We start from the raw sequence: 12,095 nt of genomic DNA, 5'->3' as shown, positions 1-12,095 counted from the left end.
TAGTACTCTGAGTAGTTTTTATGAAGAGTAATTTGTACTTTTACTTAATTACTTTTTTAACTCCAGTACTTTTACTTGTAATTGAGTACAATTTCAGCAATGTAACGGTACTTGTAAGTGAGTATAAATTTTCAGTACTCTTTCCACCACTGCTCATTCATACAATGACAGTAGCAAGATATTTTTGTTGTTTAATCATAAATCCATAACTGCTACAAATTAAATTTGATACTGTTTTACTTGGTTTGTAAATGACACTTGTTTTTACAGGCTGTCCAAATAACGATTGGTCTGTTGACCTTCCTGTTGGGCTTTGTGTCAGCATTTTATACACAATCCATTTTTACCATTATTTGCTTGCCTTACTGGGGATCTCTCATCGTAAGAAACAATTATACAGTTGTTTCATAATAATCAAGTTAAATATTCCAACAGAAGTCTCATCATTTGTCTTTCTCTCTGCTCTCAGTACATTATCACAGGTTCACTCTGCATTGCTGCAAAACGAAAGCTTAATTCAGCCTCCGGTTTGTGTTTGATATGTAGGCTACACCACATTTGCTGGTGCAGGTGCTGAAACATGCACTTATTTTCTGTACTTGATTTCTTCTTTCTTCATTTTCTGCCATAAAAGTATATGATATAATGACTAGTCTGAAATGTGCTGATTTACTCGTGCTGAATTCTGCATTTTTATTTGTTTATTTTTTAAATGTTATGTTTTCTATCTACAGGTGAAAGCTTCAATTGGAATGCACATTTTCAGTGCTCTATCTGCAAGCTTTTCCATTTTTATCATTTCATTGGATTTGGGGTCAGGGTCATTTGTCCTTTCATGCAACCATGGTAGATACTCTGACCAAAACCCTCACGAATGTAATGAAACCTTCTTCTGGGGCACCTATTATGTATTGTTGGTATGCACCATCCTTGAGTTTTTCATCTCCATCTTTCTGTCAGCATTTGGCTGTAAAGCCACCTGCTGTATTCCTCCACAGGTGAGTAATGCGTCAGTTCAGGGCTTCCCAAATCTTTATGTCAGCCGAACCCCTCAGATACGCATATCTAATGGAAATAGTTACTCTAAGGGTGTTGACACTTCACAAAGAACCAACGAACACTGCAAGTTACGATACAACTATTTATTTCTTCTCATTCCATTTGTTGTAAGTGTAAAGCCCACAAATTTGTAGTCTTGGTTATTTAAATAGAATATTAGCATGTGTTTTAAGCCAACACAATAATTCAAGTCATTTTATTTCAAGGCATTTTTCAGGTTTTGTTCTTTAAGCCCCTTTTCTTATAGAAATACTTTCTTACATACCCCTAATTTCAGAATATCATTTTAGAGCTAGTAATGGAGGTTTTAATTATTGATATGCAGAAATTAAGCATCTGTGAAAGGAGTCTTTTCTACGGTGGCCAAGAGAGGTCAACGCGCTGCAAACTTAAGAAAACACATGCAAACAGAAAAAACGACAACAAACTAAGAAAACATCTTCATTAGTTTGACAACACAGGCGCTGCAAATCCTCGCAACGCAAACACAAATACGGAAACGCGCTGCAAATTCTCACAACACAACCAAACTCAGAAACGCGCTGCGAACACACGAACGCGCTGCATATAGCACGGTCCACAACGGAAATGTTTCAGGGGGACCTCAAAAAGTGACGAACCCATCTGGGACCTGATTATTTGTTCAGTGGCTGTTGGTCAGAGCAGAGGTGTTATCGGTGAACTATCACCTTTTAGTGATAGTATAGTATCACTTAAAGGTGATAGTGATATATATAATCAGGGTAATATAGTGATATAAATAATCAGGTCCCAGATGAGTTCGTCACTTTTTGAGGTCCCCCTGAAACATTTCCGTTGTGGACCGTGCTATATGCAGCGCGTTTGTTAGTTTGCAGCGCGTTCGTGTGTTCGCAGCGCGTTTCTGAGTTTGGTTGTGTTGTGAGAATTTGCAGCGCGTTTCCGTATTTGTGTTTGCGTTGCGAGGATTTGCAGCGCCTGTGTTGTCAAACTGATGAAGATGTTTTCTTAATTTGTTGTCATTTTTTCTGTTTGCATGTGTTTTCTTGTTTGGAGCGCATTGACCTCTCTCGGCCACCGTACTTTTCCCCTCTCAATGGTGTTCAGCAGCCAACATTATCAAGCTGCAGACTCGGAGCCTGCTGCATCGACAGTCCCGCACCCAGAGTCCCGCATTCTCAGACCCCTCGTTTTTCGAGACAGCGCCTCCTGCTGTTCGGAAGATCGTATAACACCCTCATCCAAATGCCATTGAAAACATTAGAATGCAATATTACGGTCTCTTTTTATTTAAAGTTATCCAAATAAATATTTGCGTTCCCTGCCAAAAAAATCATTAAAAAAAATCATTAAAAAAAATCATTGTGTTCTCTAACTAATTACCCAGTATTTATTTTTTTGAGCGTGGGTGTAATTGAAAGGAAATTACTGATGCAACCGATACAAATACAAATTGAACTATCATCTGAAAAATATTATGTGACATTATATTGCTACAATGTTTTAGTTTGTTTTTGTACAATGTTTCAAATTCCATGTTTTTCTTTCAGCTCAACATATAATGGTCTAATTAACATTATACCATGCTAACATTACAAAACCTGTTTTTTGATATTTTGAATGTGAATCACCTTAATCACTGTCATCTTGCTGTAAACAGGACAAAGCAAAGAAAAAAGGAAGAAAGAATTGTGTTAGTGACTTTATTTTCATCTTCAATTGCATTAAAAAAACTCCTCATTTATAAGTTGCTTTGGATAAAAGCGTCTGCTAAATGAATAAATGTAAAATGTAATGTAAATGCATAAGGTAAAATAATTACTTTCTGGGAGGCAAATGTTGCTTCTTTTCTCATTCTTTTTGCAATCACCCGGTTAAATTCCTCAACTTCACTAAAATAAAATATGAATGCCATTGTCGAAAATATTGTGTAATAATAATATTTTTTTTGCAAATGCAAATTACAAGCATACCTAGGGTGATAAGTAGGGCCACGAAGGAACACCTCCTCAGCCTCCTGCCAGGATAATGCCTGCAGTTCACATAGGCCATGAATGATGGCCTGTCCATATAAATAAATACATTAATTAATTAATGTATAAAACATTTCATATATGGCAATAATAGAAACAATCCAATTGACAAACATGTGTGGGCCTACCTCAGGAAAAAGAAAACTAAAAATGAACTCCACTTCATTTGTGAAGTTCAGTTGAGTTTTACAATTGTGTAGCAGAGCTTTGAGGTGTTCAAAAAGAATGGCACACTGCTGCTACCTGTCCATGAAGATTGGCACACGTGGCTTTAGGGGGAACCACTTTGATGGTTTCCCATTGAGAACATCCTGCGGGGCAAACAAAAAGTGTTGTTTTATATATACACAAGCCATCAATGAATAATTGGCATAACCATTAAAAATATAGCTAAAGAGCATATTGGATAATCAATTGACAATGTTGAAGTTGACAATGATCACAGCCCTGGGTGAGTCATTTAGGAATGCTAATCTTTAAATGGTGAAAAATGACCATTTCAGTAACGTTAGCTATCAAAATATTTTCGGGGGGAAAAAGCGAAAAAACATACATTAACGGCTCAAATTTTGTTACAAACTATCATTACAAATATTAAATAGACTGTTCATATGTTGGTGTATCGATGAGCTATAAAGTAGTTTTATTAAAAAAGAAATCATTGAATAAAATTGACGATACTCACCGTGTTTCGGTTCTTCACGTGTTTATCCATGTGTTTATCCGATCCAATTTGAAAGGTGGCGCTGTCTCGAAAAACGAGGGGTCTGAGAATGCGGGTCTCTGGGTGCGGGACTGTCGATGCAGCAGGCTCCGAGTCTGCAGCTACATACTACTCTCAGCAGCAGTGTCTCTAATAGCAAACTTTAGCAAGTTAAACTTATTTGTCCTACTCCATTTGAAGTAAAACTGAAATTACCTGCCAGTGTCACTGCATATATGGCATTTCACAGTAACAAGGCATAACAGGACATGTGCATTTTTCCAAAGGTTGCAACTGCACATCCTGGACCTTACGGCCAATCATCAGTATGATCTTAAAAATCCAGTTTAATTGGACTTTGAGTAAAATTTTACTCAGTAAATTCAAATAATTGTTTATTTGTTTATCATTGTCAATATATATGAAGTGGAAGTGTGAAAAGTACTAGGTAATGGGTGCAAAACTTGTTTTATATTTTCAGTAAATAAGTAATCCTGCAAGGAATCTAATCATGTAGTTTCTTTTCTTGCAGATACCTGTTGTTATTAACTCATCCATGTATCACCACCCTGCAGTAAAGTAAAAAAGTGAATGTAAATAAATATGAATATGAAAACAACATACCTTGATAGTAGGGATAGGACAAAAAATCGATTCACCTATCGCGATTTTTTTATTTACGATTTTAAAATTGATTTTTTTTTTACACCAGAATCGATATTAATTCATATTAAATACATTGCTTTATTTTATCACTTACTTACAAACGAGGCGGACGAAAGTTACGTCTTTTATTTCAGCAGAGGGCGATGTGTTGTATCGGTTACATGATGTCACATCTCTTACTAGCAAACACGAAAAATTGAAAAAGCTATTATGGACTCTTCATTTTATTTTATTAATGTTTCTAGTTTGAGCACTTTATTAAAAGGAATTTTATTTCAAGAAGTATTGTTCTGTTGGACATTTAGTGGCTGTTTGTTTATGCTGAAATATTTAGTTTGTTATAAACTGAAATAAAACAGGAAAAATGCTAACATGTTTTTTTTTTTATTGTGTATATATTGTGTACTATTCACATTTTTCCATAATGGTCTAGAGAGAAAAAACAAAATCTAAACACATTACAATATCGAATCGCAATACTTGTAGAATTGGAATTCTTAAAAAAATCGCAATACATAACGTATCGGCACCCAAGTATCGGTATCGTATCGAATCGGGAGGTAGGTATATCGTCCCATCCCTACTTGATAGCCAGCAGCTATCACTATGTAGCTCAAAACTGGTTGGCCAATGATGCTTAGCAGTGTTTTTCCCAAAATTTTGAATACTATTTTTATTACTTTATATTTCAGTATAGCACATACAAAGCTCACCAGAAGTGTCACATTTAGCTCTGTTTTTCATATACAGTTAACCCTTTATTATGTTCCATTTAGATTTTTGAGCTGTCGGAAATACCATTAATCTGTGATTTTATTCTTGACATTTAGTGACTTTTCTCATTTAGGAACAATGAAATACATGCAAAGTGTACACAAATCATTTTCTGACAATTTTGATGTTCGTGGGTCAGTTTGACCCACTTTTTTTGTACCATGGCAGCTGTACAGACCTAAATAAAATATACAGGTCCTTCTAAAAAAATTTGCATATTGTGATAAATTTCATTATTTTCTGTAATGTACTGATAAACATTAGACTTTCATATATTTTAGATTCATTACAACACAACTGAAGTAGTTCAAGCCTTTTATTGTTTTAATATTGATGATTTTGGCATACAGCTCATGAAAACCCAAAATTCCTATCTCAAAAAATTAGTATATCATGAAAAGGTTCTATAAACGAGCTATTAACCTAATCATCTGAACAAACTAATTAACTCTAAACACCTGCAAAAGATTCCTGAGGCTTTTAAAAACTCCCAGCCTGGTTCATTACTCAAAACCGCAATCATGGGTAAGACTGCCGACCTGACTGCTGTCCAGAAGGCCATCATTGACACCCTCAAGCAAGAGGGTAAGACACAGAAAGACATTTCTGAACGAATAGGCTGTTCCCAGAGTGCTGTATCAAGGCACCTCAGTGGGAAGTCTGTGGGAAGGAAAAAGTGTGACAGAAAACGCTGCACAACGAGAAGAGGTGACCGGACCCTGAGGAAGATTGTGGAGAAGGACCGATTCCAGACCTTGGGGGACCTGCAGAAGCAGTGGACTGAGTCTGGAGTAGAAACATCAAGAGCCACCGTATACAGGCGCCAGGTCAAGCCACTTTTGAACCAGAAACAGCGGCAGAAGCGCCTGACCTGGGCTACAGAGAAGCAGCACTGGACTGTTGCATGTCATTCGGAAATCAAGGTGCCAGAGTCTGGAGGAAGACTGGGGAGAGGGAAATGCCAAAATGCCTGAAGTCCAGTGTCAAGTACCCACAGTCAGTGATGGTCTGGGGTGCCATGTCAGCTGCTGGTGTTGGTCCACTGTGTTTTATCAAGGGCAGGGTCAATGCAGCTAGCTATCAGGAGATTTTGGAGCACTTCATGCTTCCATCTGCTGAAAAGCTTTATGGAGATGAAGATTTCATTTTTCAGCACGACCTGGCACCTGCTCACAGTGCCAAAACCACTGGTAAATGGTTTACTGACCATGGTATTACTGTGCTCAACTCTCCTGACCTGAACCCCATAGAGAATCTGTGGGATATTGTGAAGAGAAAGTTGAGAGACACAAGACCCAACACTCTGGATGAGCTTAAGGCCGCTATCGAAGCATCCTGGGCCTCCATAACACCTCAGCAGTGCCACAGGCTGATGCCTCCATGCCACGCCGCATTGAAGCAGTCATTTCTGCAAAAGGATTCCCGACCAAGTATTGAGTGCATAACTGAACATAATTATTTGAAGGTTGACTTTTTTTGTATTAAAAACACTTTTCTTTTATTGGTCGGATGAAATATGCTAATTTTTTGAGATAGGAATTTTGGGTTTTCATGCGCTGTATGCCAAAATCATCAATATTAAAACAATAAAAGGCTTGCACTTCTTCAGTTGTGTGTAATGAATCTAAAATATATGAAAGTCTAATGTTTATCAGTACATTACAGAAAATAATGAACTTTATCACAATATGCAAATTTTTTTAAAAGGACCTGTATGTTTTTGGTATATCTTATGTTGGTGTTTTCCTACTCTGGAAAGAGAAAACAAATAGCTTCCTCATTATTTTCAGTACTGACAGAGACTTTCTCAGGGATAAATGGTAAAACTGAGCTATCAAAATACTACCTAACTTATCTTTTTCTTTGAGAAATTTGACTTTCTAATTTAAGTCCATGAACATGCATGCAAAGTGAGGATACACTGATGCATTTTGAAGTCTACACCAATAATTTTCTAACGATTTTGATGGCTGTGGGTCATTTTGCCACACTTCTTTTGTACCAAGCCAACTGTACAGTGCCAAATAAAATATATTTATTGGGTATAGGTTGTTATGTTGGTGTTTTACTACCCTAGAATGGGGAAACAATTTGCTTTCCAACACTATTTTCAGTACTGACAGAGACTTTCTCAGACATAAATTGAAAACAGAAATGATAGCTCACATTAACTATGTATATTAAAAAAATACTACCTGACTTAAGGTCCATTAACATGCATGCAAAGTGAGGATATACTGATGTGATGTCCGCGGGTCAGTTTCACCCACATTTGATTATAAAGCTAGGCTACGCAGTATTTCATATAACTTGAGAGAAAGTAGAAATGGGACCTTATTTTACAGTAAGGCCAGTTAGGTAGTTTGTGGGAATCTTTCAATTAAAAAAGTTGCCATTGGACAAATAGTTGGTGTGAGGGCTCGCACTCACTTTTTGGATGACATGAGCCACTTATTCTAAAGGTGGCGTGGACGTTCTCAGAATATGCAGGCAAGTCGTCAAAAGTAGTGATCGACCGATATTGATTTTTTTTATTACCGATACCAATTATTTACTTGTTTATGTGCCCGATAACCGATAATCATAACCGATATTTTTTTACTATTATACTTCTGTTTCTGACACAATGATTATAACACAACTGAACTGAACAAACCGTTGTATTTATAACAATCACTCCCTCCTTGCATACAAATCAAAACTCTGTGCAAAGTGCAAAAAATACAAGTGCACTGTAACTAAAGTGTTTTTCGTCAAAAATAAAATCTTCAATGAGGTAAAAAAAAAAAAAAAAAAAGGTAACATTCTTAGCCACCTGAAAAAAAAAAAATAACATTGCTGTTTTAATGCAGCTTAATACTCCCAGTTGAGCAGAACTAGGTTGTAGTGTAGAAAACATCTCTCAGCGTTCTGCCCTGTTAGCCTGCTACGTTTGTTTTCATAAATGGCTCCGACTTCACTGAAGACTCGCTCACTGGGCACTGAAGAAGGTGGGGGGGGAAAGAAATTTTCTTGACAGAGGAGCTAAAATGGGGAACCTTTTCTCATTTTGTTTCCACCATTCAAGTGGCTTGCTCATCCTTCTATCAATCACTGGTTCCAGAAGGTACTGCTGAAGCTCTCCTTTAACGCTAGACCCCGCAACTTCACTTTTGCAAACCGTCTGGTGAGACTCTCCAGCATCTCCTGTCTCATTGTTTTAATTCCATGAGAGGAGGGACCTTGGCTTCTGAGCAACATCTTCAGAACTTTGACAGATGGGATGATACATGATGCTGAACTTTCGTAGTGGCTCATCTCAAGAGTGACCTCTTCCACTGGAGAAAGGGTGTCAATAATATCACTGACAATATTCCACTGCTCAGCACTCAGGCTAGAGAACCCACCATGCTCACTGGCATATACGTTCAAAGCCCTTTTTTGCTCTAGCATTCTGACCAGCATGTGCAAGGTGGAATTGCATCAGGTTGGCACAGCCTGAATGATGGAATGTGTAGGTAGGCCAAGGTCCTGCTGGATCACTGCTAAACGCTGTTTGGCTAGCAGTGAATGATTGAAATGGGTAGCACAGCTTCTCAGCACTGATAGAATATTCTGGACAGCTCTTTGTGAGTTGAGGCCATCATTGACAACAAGCTGTAATATGTGGGCACTGCAGCTCATGTCAGGCAGTTCAGCAATTCTCATACCTTTGACAACATTAGCACCACTGTCCCTGAGAACAAGAACCACTCTGTCTTTGTCAAATTCCCATTCTTCCAGCATTCCCAGGAACATCTCACTAATGTACTGCCCAGTGTGTGATCCAGTCATTGCTTTTGTGTTCAGAATTACTTGTCTGCGAATCCATTGATCATCAATAAAATGGCATGTGAGACTCATTAGGGATTCAGTTGTACCAGACCAGCAGTCTGTGGTGAAAGCCAAGTTATAACCTGCTTTATCAGGTTTAAGCAGTGCTTTAACCTTCTCAACGATACTGTTGTGAATACTGGGGAACACCTCTGTTTGGTAGAACTTCTCACTCTTTAGAGTATATCTTGGTTCTGCAGTAGCCATGAGTCTCTGGAAACCTTTATTTTCAACAAAGCTGAAAGGCTGATTGTCTGTAGCAATCATTTCAGTAATCATCCTGTCCAGCGTTTTTGAGCGGCCATCGGATGTCTTCCACTTTGCCTGCTTATCAAACATCATAGGAAGAGAAGCTTGAACGTTGCTTAATTTATTTTCCTCTTCAGCATCTCTTTATTTCTTTGCCTCTTCAAAGATAGTTGAGTGATGTATCTTTAGGTGAGTCCACAGGTTGGAGGTATTTTTTTGTTGTTTTAGATTTTGACCCCATGCTTACATTCATTTGGCATTCTTTGCAAACTGCCAGCCCTGGCAATGACTGAGTGAAGTAAGTCCATACTTCACTTGGCTGTCTATTTTTTTATTTTGGACATCTTAAAAGAAAAAAAAAGTGTTGTATGTTAGCAGTCTTTCATGTTCAATTTAATATTCATATTACAACAATAAAAATATTTTACGAAAAGCATGAGCAGCAACACTAACATTACCAATGAGCAAAATAAATATAGAATGTCTGTCTTCAAGCACAGGAGTCATATCAACTTTGCAGAAATGTAACTTCATTTTAAACTAGAGTTTTATTAGGTTTATAAAGCTGTTTATAGGCTAAAGAGTGAAGAATAATTTGCTGGATAATGTTAATTTACTGAGTAATATCCTGCAATATTCAAATATAACAAACAAAACATCGTTTTTATTGCATTTCTGATATATCACAATTACGTTTTTGAAAAAAAAAAAAACTTTTTGTCGTTCTAGATTATATAATGCGTGCTGACAAAGCGCATTCAATTTCTTGAGATGTTTATTAGCGGAATGATGGTTATATAATAAATTTTAATATAATAAGGGGTGTTTTAGTGTATCTTGTAAAAAGTTATATGCGGTGGCTGTGCTGGAGCATTTCATGAGCATCAACCCGGTGAGTAAACAGCAAAATGGAAGCAACTTCACGAGACGATTGATGAGCATAGACGCTCATTAGTGACTGTATTTAATTCAGGCAAGTTACGTCTGTATTGGAACAGGACATGACGGTTTATCTGGGCATCCGTGACTCCGACTTCACGAGACTAATAATGAGCATGTAGACAACAGAGAGAAAATTAAATTCAGCGCTTTTATTTACAACATATGCTTATTCATGGCTGTATATTATTTAATACATGCAAAGTTATGTCTTTATTGTGACAGGATTTGACGGATTATCTTGCGTGACTCTGTGAGTTTGTCTTTATTTCTTAGAGCCAAGTTGCATAAACTATAACAGTCATTTATGTAACACATCTAATTTGTGCATTAATAGCTGTTTTGTTAAATAAAGTTTACTAAATATAGCAAAGCAAGTACACTTTACCTGTGCACGCAGTTGTAGTTTCCCCTCAGACGCGGTGCTGCAATGGCAATAATGCGCGTAATTCTCAAAACGTCCACAAGATGGCGCGTTTATCGGTGAACCCGATATTACAAAACCGATAACTGATTATGGTAAAATGCTTAAATATCGGGAAATCGATATATCGGTCAATCTCTAGTCAAAAGGGGCCATAGGCTAGGTATGGACAGGGATGGCTAAGCACTGCAGGCCACAAAGAGGCTTTTGAGCCCCCTGACGTCCTATTCTTCATTGATTTTGGATCATTGTCCTGATTGAAGACCAAAACATGGTCCATTATAAGATTTCTTACAGAGGCCGTCAGGTTTAGATTTTTTTCATCTGTTGGTCATATTAGTGGGCAGGACTGTACCTTTATGTGGTGTTTAAACATTAATGTGTGTCCACAATGTGTGTAAAGAACCTCCCTATAATCGTAAAATTCCCTCTACTTCTTTTTTATAATTCCCATAAATCAGAAGCATTGCCTGAGAACAGGCTGTTCCAGTTTACTCCCTATGATGATGTCATAGTATGGAAAAACCCCACCCACTGGTAACATTCTCTGCCCTATTAGCATAGATCCCACCTTAAGTGAGCTGCACACAGTCCACCATGTTTATACTCTTGCTAGAGCAGCTAGTCATTAAATGTCTATTTAAACTTTGTAACTCTTGTTTTTGGTCACAGTAATAAACTCACACAATCTGAGCCACTGATGCAGTGGATTATTTTCAATTGTGTGCCAATAAATTAGCTTAATTTGTATGTTTGGACTGCTTTGCAATTGTAGTGGATTCTCTTCTGCGTGGTGTGTCAATAATAAGAGACCTTACATCGTGATGTGATTTTCATGTGGTTTACTTTCAGCTTCTCAGTTTCTGTATCAAAGTATAACAGACACCATCAATTATTGCATACTGGAACAATGAACATTAATACAACAGAAAATACATTCAGACCTCTCATGGATCATTAAAGGTAAACAGATTCAACATCACACAATCATAAACGTTTAACTCATAACAGAGATACAACTTTTTAAAAACTGTTTTACGCATCATCATATAATGAAACCCACGTGTAGTAGAAGCCATTACACAAATTCATGCTTCAATTGCACATACTCTTACTGTTTTTCAGCAAACTCAGTGATCCTTTGAGAAAATCCCGTCCGAATGCGAATGTCTGTGATTGCTGACAATATTTTTTACCGTGCATTTCCTTGTGTGTTTTGGCCAATATGAATTACCGTAGATGATGCACATTTTTGATATGTTTGCCTCCCAGCAAAGAAAAAAAAAAAAATAACTATAATAAAATCAAGAGCCAGATCACATAAACTACTGTAATATCAGCATTAGGTAAGATTGCTTGCACTCATTTCTGCACTCAATTACATAACGTTTTAATTACATATGTACATTTATAAATA

The 12,095-nt window shown here is 37.2% G+C and overlaps 1 pseudogene; it reads right to left on the bottom strand.

The window, feature by feature from the left end:
• Positions 1-8,304: 8,304 nt before the first annotated feature.
• On the bottom strand, positions 8,305-11,629 carry LOC141338209 (zinc finger BED domain-containing protein 4-like; annotated as a pseudogene).
• Positions 11,630-12,095: the final 466 nt, after the last annotated feature.

This window comes from Garra rufa, chromosome 7 (assembly GCF_049309525.1).
Source record: "Garra rufa chromosome 7, GarRuf1.0, whole genome shotgun sequence".
Classification (NCBI taxonomy): Eukaryota; Metazoa; Chordata; class Actinopteri; order Cypriniformes; family Cyprinidae; genus Garra; species Garra rufa.
Note: the sequence above shows the minus strand (reverse complement) of the source record. Positions and strands in the feature narration are given on the sequence as shown.